Source organism: Natator depressus, chromosome 7, assembly GCF_965152275.1.
Source record: "Natator depressus isolate rNatDep1 chromosome 7, rNatDep2.hap1, whole genome shotgun sequence".
NCBI lineage: Eukaryota > Metazoa > Chordata > Testudines > Cheloniidae > Natator > Natator depressus.
This window is the reverse complement of record NC_134240.1, coordinates 11,699,802-11,708,289: the sequence shown is the minus strand read 5'-3', so window position 1 is coordinate 11,708,289 and position 8,488 is coordinate 11,699,802. Positions and strand designations below refer to the sequence as shown.

The following is an 8,488-nucleotide window of genomic DNA, read 5'->3' as shown; positions in this document are numbered from 1 at the left end:
TTTCTCTGGAGTCTGAACTTCGACTATACCTTGGCCAAGAAATTTGGACCTTTGCAGAACATAAAATTGATTACCTCTGGCCTATGCTATGCTCGAGGTCAGACTACATGATCACAGCGGTCCCGTCTGGCCCTATAATGTATTAATCTCTTCCTCATCTCCCTATCACTTTGCTTTGACTGTAGCACCTTTGTAGCATGATTGTAGCACCTCTTTCCCCCTGGCCGAGAGAACTCCTCTGTGGCAACAGCCAACACAATTCAATCTGTTTGTCAGCAAGGGGCACTCGAACATTAGCATGGCCAACTCAGACAAGAAACACAACACAGCTTTCTATTTCTTAAAAAGCTTTACATATATTTGTATAATTTTATATTCCGGACAATATTCTAATTTATCAAAGTAAGAGAAGCTATCAGTGCTGACAGATTTTCCCAAAAGACTGTACATTAGCTTCTATCTTCAGTCCCGTCTCTACCGCTGTCCTTTTGTTAACATCAGGTTTTGTATTGTCAATAGCTTTTCCGTATAACTCTTGGGAAGAAATTGCAGTAATTCACCTTACCGTGCAATGAATGAATTATTCATAAATGTCATCCAGACTCATGAAGAGTTAAGATATTAGTTCAGAACATCATCACAAATATAATTTTAACACATACTACTCAGTCCTTAACTCCTACACCACAATGCTTTCCAGTAACCTATGATGATCCAAGATGAAATGACACTTACAAGACAAGTTAAAAAGCAATAACCTAGGAAGTGTTGCATTTTGAAGATCCGTAAAAACTGGTTGTTTGCTCATTCTTAAACAGGTTTGTACAGTCTTGGTACAGCATCCTTTCAAAGATGTTTTTGCAATTCTCCCCAGAATGGTGTGTGTTATCACTTGAATGCACTCAAGTGAATTTTTTCTCTGTGATTACACCACAGGAAAAAAAAAACAACAAAAGATTTTCCTCTAACCACACTCCCTTGCCACTGAAATTTCACACACATGCTCTCCTGTGTACATTAATAAAGTCTTACTTGCGTCCCACCAGCTATTAATAAACTGGATTGCAACACAGTCCTGAATAAGAGATAACAAAAGAGAACGTTAATAATGGCACTCTCACCAATACTGCAACATGTTCTGTTCCCATAGCTGTTTGAATATCTATCTAATCTATTTTGGGGAGGAATGAGGTTTCCCAGACTTCCTTTGTGGCTGTATAATATCACCGGCAAATGGGCCTGCAAAAGAACTCCTCCTGCAAACAGAAAATCATTAGTAAAAAATGACAACCTGAGAGGGGAAAGACCAGTGATATTGTCAAACAACACCTTGGACATGCTGTCCTCTCCTTCTACACTGAACAAGCTGTCAGGAGAAAGAGAGCTCTTGCAGAGATAACATGCACAGAAAGACTTGCTGAAGGTGTTATATTTGGAAGGACTCAGCATTATTGTACTACCTGTGGCCAGCAAATTCATACCAAGCGAGTCTCCTAGCTACAGTAGCTGTGGAAAAGAACAGACAATGCGAAGTGAAGAGTAGACAGTTCATAATTTTTCCAGTGCATTTTCCTTTGCTTGTCCTTTGTGACTTGTGATTTTCTCCCTTATTATAATGTATTAGATAAATGCTTTTAGCAAAGAATTCTTAGTTTGCAAAGCCTCAGTCCACCAAAATACTTAAGGTTTAACTTTAAGCATGTGAGTCACCCCAATTAAGTAATTTGAAATACTTGATTGCGTAAAATTAAACTCATGCTTAGGTCCTTGGCTGGACTACTGCCAAATATTTAGGCCATCATGTTCTTATAAATACTTTCTATTTAATATTTGAGAGGTGTTGTTTCAATTTGATTGGACATGTAGCACCCATGGTATTACTTCCGTTCCTTCGTTGGTTGAGCTTAGTGCTTAATAGCAGCCTTCTGATGTGAAGAGTCAATTTTGAAATTCACTTTCCATGTATATTCTCCAATATTCTCTGTGTCACCAAACTTTTCTGTTGTGGAGCATGTTTTCTGGAAACCAAACAAAAAAGGCATGAATTTGTGATAGGGTAAATATTCATCAAGAAATTTTGCTTAACAGAAGTAAGCAAGCAATATTGGACTATCTGATATTGATTTAGAGTCAATGGATCACATTATGGGTGTAATTCCATTGTTTTAGCTTAACGCAGATCTGAATTTGGCCCAGTGATTCGAAGGCCCCAGTGCAGTGGCTCAGGCTCAAGCACTGACCATATGGTGAAGTTAAATTAGGAACAGCCAGAGAAACTCTCTTGCCCTTTCTCTGTACAATAACTGGGGTTGATCTTCCCTAAATCTTCCTGCCATTGGCTTGCTAACAAAAACAAAATCAAACACCTGTGTACCAGACATAGAGTTGTTTGAGTGCCAGCACTGATCCATCTGCAGAACATATCAATAGGCAGCTTCTTTCCTTTGGGTGAGATGGAAGGCAGATTCATTAGAGAGAGTCCACAACATAATTAAAGAAACAATACGTTTTCCCATCTTACTGTTCTCCTTTAATTTCATCTTCCCTTTCAGGTTACAACAGTGGTACTGAATACAGATAAAGTACTGCACCCTTTAACCCACCCCAGAGTAATTCTCAAGTATTGGACACAACTCGACATGCACATTTGAGTATCTTTTCTATATCATCCTGTCTTTCAGGCTGGCCCACTTAAAGGGCAGGTTTTTCAAGCATGCAATCCCACCCTCTATGGTTTTTCCTGCCAAACTCAAGGCCCACTCATACGGTCAAAAATACTTTAATACTACTGTGATGGGGCAATGTTAGAACGACAGATAAAAACCTAAGGAGAATCACACATGGATGATGCAGAAATCAACTATTCTAGGCTGAATCCAAGGAACATGACGACTTCAGGACACTTGCATGATCCTTGTATCGTGTGTGTGTGTGTGGGAGCGGGTGTCACTTGTGTTTTCGGCTCTAGTGGCAGATGACCCTGAGATCGTGTGGTCTGCAGTCTCCTGTGCTCTGGGAAGTGGCCCACTCAGAACATGGGGTATTCAGGATCTGAGCACATATTTTTCAGGACTGCTTCTCTCTCCTATTTGGGACCTGACATAGGATTTCCGGTCCTTCATTCCTTCTCCCCTCTGTACCTTCCACATTCTGGGGACCATCCTAGAATCACGGAGTAAGTGAGAAGTCCTCAGGCCCTACATTGCTTCTCATGCTACAATAACAGACTTATTTAAGAAATGGTTTGCTTAGGACTTCAGTTCCTCTGTTTCCCGATGGGGCCTGACCCATAACATCTATCAGTGGCCATTCTGTACTGTCATTTGCAGGGGCACTACTCCAAGACCACTGTAAGCAATGGCATATTAGAAGTTAGCACCGTATATCCAGCGACATATACTCAACAGAAATGGTCATATCTAAAAATGCAACCAACATGAACGCAGGGAGATGCAACAAGAAACTGAATGTGGCTTAGAGAAGTTGTATAGTGTTGATCAGGCATTATTATCATCCATAGATCTTGCAGTGGCTGAGATCTGGTTCATTTGCAGGTGTGCACACAATGGCATAAGCAAGAAAGCATGAACAAGTAATAGGCATAAATTGGGCAGGAAAGAATGTTAATTTGTGAGATGAAGACATAACATTCATCCCATCAATTACATTTTAAAATATCTGCCCCAGTGGCCAGTCACAGGAATTCAGAGCATTTCAGCAAGAGAAAAGACAGCTTCTAGCTGTTGAATAAAAACATATGTTACATGGATATTTCAGTCAATCTCAAAATTCTACCGCTCTGACTCCCACACAGAAATACTTGTATAAATAATCTTAATTGGCTGGGATAGCGCTGCTTAGTCGGGATTTAGCGCCTGACCCAACTCTCATTAGCGAGTCAGCGGGAGTCCTTGGAATGGTGCCAAGGAGGAGATCCCATGAAGGAGGCATGATCACGGCTACACCCCTTTAGGGCTGGCCACTGTATATGGGGAGCAGGAACATGTCCTGCCCTCACTCCATTCCCTTTCCATCCCTCTCCTGCACCCCAGGAAGCACACAGGGGAGGAGATCCTGCACTCCAAGTAGGGCAGCGACTATCAGTGTGCCAGGGACCTGGAACCTCCCCATTACACACTCATGGAGAGGTCAGGCATAAACAGGCTCTTAATTCTTACACAGGCTAAACTCTCAGTAAAATAAATGGGCCCGGTCCTGGGTCCTTTATTCCATATTTACTCTGCTTTTGCTCAGTCCTTGCACAGCAAAACTGTTATTTGCCCTGGAGGAACAAGTGTTTCCTTTTATCTGTTTCTAATCTACTTGCCATAGCTTCAATCAGGGTAAGCTTTTTATTGTGTTACCATGGGAGAGTCTGAAAAGCAAGGCTGAGCAGTGTCTACTGGACCCTTCAGAGTCTTCGATACCTCAATTACCTCTTCACCTTATAATGCTAAATCATCTTGTCAGCTGAGCTACTTGCTCACACATCTGCTAACTAGCCCAAGTAAAAGCATCCTGCTTGGTCCTCTAAAAGGTGTAACATTGGAGTCCTTTATTGAATCTAACATCCCCCCCCCATCCAAAAAAGTGCCATAATATTTGAAAGTGAAATTAAGTAATATGTAGAGAACCTACATTTCAAATCCCTCTACGTATGTAAAATAATAGGATGGGTCTAGATTTATTGAAAGGAAAAATAACCAGATATTTCCAGGGTTTGGTTTTTTGATATTAAGATTTCAGCCAATTTTATTTCAGAAGCATTGTATGTCAGTACATATTGTCTAGTCGCCCACTCACCCACCCCCCTTCTAGTCACATGTAAATTCCACAGAGTCTAGGGCATCTGTATACATACCTTTTACCTTTACCCTGGTTAGAAGATGTTTGACCCTTTTATGAATAAATGGCTGATAATTTGCTTTTTTACCTACTTTGGGGATATAATTAAAGTTGGTTTAGTGACAGTTACTCCATTTTTATCTTTCTATATAAATATCCAGCATTGTGTAATTGTGCTGTTATTGATAGGACATGAATCTCTTTGAGGTAGGAGGAGGCAACTAGTAGAATATCAGCAGCAGGATGAAATAAGCACCCAGGAAATTTCCTTTACACGAGCTTTCTTTAATGCCCATTGAAGTCAATACAAATTTTTCCAACGGGCTACGGAGCAGGGCCAAATTCTGCCTCTTTCTTGGTTCTCACAACAGAACCAGTGCAGTTGCTACAGCAGAAAGAAGAGGTAGGGTTTGGAGACACGGCACACAGAGGCCAGACTGCAAACATGTCCAGCACTCGATGTACCTGGGAGCTGCACAGCACACAGGAAGACAGAAGGAGTGGCTGGGAGGGGAGAGGCAGAGACAAGGCCAGTCGACCTAGAGCCTTGCATATCGGTCATTCTCTCTCCTAGAAGAGATGGAGGGGAATAGGACAGAGCCTTCCCCCCTCTCCTTCAAGCACCTTCTCAGTTCCCCGCCTGACCACTCTAGTTGTTATTCAATTTGTTTCTAGATGAGCCAATTTCACTCTGCTCAACCAGTAGAAGAACAAACACTGAAGAGCATGTGCTGCAAAATAGCAAAGGACATTTTGTTAAAGACTAGGACGCCTTGGTAACAAATCCATTTCAGTGCACACAACTGTATGGCAATGAGTCTAGACAGAGGAAATCCCGTTAAATGGAGCAGGACACTGATGAGAAAAGAGATTTAGATTTATTGTGAACAAATAACCCAAGGTTTAAGGTTATTACATTATTTCAGTGTAAAAGCCAAAAAGACTGAAGTGAGCTGTAGCTCACGAAAGCTTATGCTCAAATAAATTTGTTCATCTCTAAGGTGCCACAAGTCCTCCTTTTCTTTTTGTTCTTTCCTTGTGCTGCTGGAGGAACACAATCTCCTGGAAATTAAAGGCAGTTGTATTCCTACCGTACATATTGATTATGGTATTTTTGTATAGCCTGTTCAGTGCTGGTAAACAGTTAAGCATATAATTACTCTCCACATGGTACAGAACTGAGCATTCAGATTAATTTTAGACCTCATATTTAAATTATAATGCCAAGCTAAGAATGAAGGGCCTATTTTCACACAAAGAAGAGACTTCATGGTTAACTAATATACATAATGAAGGAGATCTACAACACTGATGTAAACAAGTAGTTTAAACTTCCAAACATTTTGGTTTGGCACTCATAGCACACTTTATAAGCAATGTACAAACATGAACTCCATTAATTAACTCTCAAGACACATGTGTGACATAAGTACATGTTATTATCTCCATTTTACAGTTGGGGAAACTGAGGCAGAGAGGGGAAGTGACTTGCCCAAGGTCATATTTAGTGACAGATGGAAACTGAATGCAGGACTCTTAGCCCTCTGCTAGTTCCTCAGCTCTTTCCACACCATGATCCTCTTTTCCATCCCAGTACCACTGGGAGACCCCATCCTGCCAGGACCTTCACCCCATTTTCATCCCCCTTTCCCCTGACACCTGTAAATGACTCCTAGACTGAGAATCCCTGCAGAAGATGATGATGCCTCAAAGAGAGGGTGTGATTTTAAATTTAAGAATGGGGGAACAAAATCAAGCTTACCAAAAACTGCTACACTTGGATAATAGTGTGGATGAAGTAATGACCAAATCCTCTCAGCCATGCCTGGATTCATGGGCCAGGCACAGGGGGCTCTGTAAAGGGCAGGGAGTGAAACTCTCCAGGCTGGGGATGATTGTAGCTTTTAACTTGGCCTCAGGATGGCAGCAGCCTTTGCAGTCTCTGCACCCCCATATTTAATTAGAACTCCTCAACCCACCTTCCCAGTGGTTGTGATGGTTACTATACGCCCACAACCTGCACCGCTCCTCCCTTTCTCCTGCAGGGGAGCTTGGCCTGTGGAGGCAGACAGTGTCTTGTGTACATAGCCACAACACCTGCCCTCTTCTGCTCTTGCTCTCTTCCTACATAAATGCAAAAGGGCACACACTCAAAGAGCCACAGCACAGGAGCGTGAGCTGGGTATTCTATAAGTGTTATGCAACTTCAGGAATATTTATCTGCCAAAAAAGGAACACGATATTCTGAGGGCTATGTGCACAACTGCCATGAAAAATAAAAGCAGTCCATCAGGATCAGGGAAACACACTTCCCTTTGCACTGTATTCTACAAGGACAATAGAACAAAATGCCACCTTTTGCTTTGCTGTTAATAAGTGCTTTTCAGCACCATGCATTAATTTCCTGTAAAGTAATGATGAGATAATTGCATGCAGTCTTTTTTCCATATTAATTGCCATGCAAACTCTTCAAGAAGGCTTGCTAACTCACAACTCCCACACAGGAAGGCCAAGTTGAAGACACCAGTAGGTGATGCTTGGTGGCTAAGGTAACACCAATCAACAAGAGGTGCCTTAAAGCAATGGGCCGGAAGTAGCCTGCTATTTAAAATATACCAGTCATTGCCTGCAATTTGAACACAATATGCCAGCACTGCTATCTGAAGTTTAAAATACTTTTAGAACAGTAGAACAGCACACAAATCAATCACCTGTCACTTGAATTCATAGAGCAACTCCCACATGACTAGTTCTTTACCAAACACCAAAACACAATCACTAATGGCTACCACAGACAAGCTGGTCTTTAAGATGGATTTCATGTCTGTTAGGGGTTTGGAGAGACTAGTTTCAGAAGAATAGAATGAAACAAATTAGGGTCATATCATGCCAAAAAAACCCATAACTTTTCTTAGACACTATACTAGATTGAAGAGCCAAAAAAATTCCCAGGGTCCTCCTGGAAGGAATGGGTTAAAAATTTAGTGAAGGGCTGTTGGTCTATTTCCCTGTATCTAGATTCTTCTATAGTGCCCATCTCTGTGGTATCTGAGTGGTGTCAGTCACACCAATGCATTCCATTATCCCCAGTGGGGTTGCAGAGATATTATTGAAGGCAGAATTTGGTCTTCCAGTAGGAATGGACAAAACAATGCAGAATGTTTGTACATGAGAAGAGCATAAGAGTTCTGAAAATCTGTTTTCTTTTAGGAAACCAAATGAGCCCACTTAGATCTTGGATATAAGAATTACAGGGCAGGATTTAAGATACGCTGAAGAGCTAGCAACCAGAGGTTCAAGAAGAGTAGGAGAGACAACACTATTGAAACCAAGGGTGAAATGAATGGGAAAGATTTGAATAATGTTACAGTTACTATGGTAAGGATAGAAACACCATACGAAGGCAGCCAGACATGACACCAGCAGCAAGGAATTCATAAATTAGAAGATTAAGTGACAAAGAAAAGAGAGTGATAATAGACAATAGTTGTGCCAATGTTCAAGACTGGAGTACTGAAAGGGACTCCCAAAACTAAGAGTGCCTGGTATTTTACGGGTGACATAACTAGGAAAAAAACAGGCTGAGACACCAGTGATGGACCAAGAGAAGAGGGTGGAACTCTGAGGTAGTGAACTTTTCATA

The 8,488-nt window shown here is 41.4% G+C and overlaps 1 long non-coding RNA gene across 1 annotated transcript in view; it reads right to left on the bottom strand.

The window, feature by feature from the left end:
• Nucleotides 1-1,780: 1,780 nt before the first annotated feature.
• LOC141990390 (uncharacterized) overlaps nucleotides 1,781-8,488 on the bottom strand; it is a 156,257-nt gene continuing 149,549 nt past the window's right edge. Inside the window, exon 3 of the long non-coding RNA XR_012640165.1 lies at nucleotides 1,781-2,018. This is a non-coding gene — a long non-coding RNA (uncharacterized LOC141990390). The remainder of the gene's footprint in view (nucleotides 2,019-8,488) is intronic.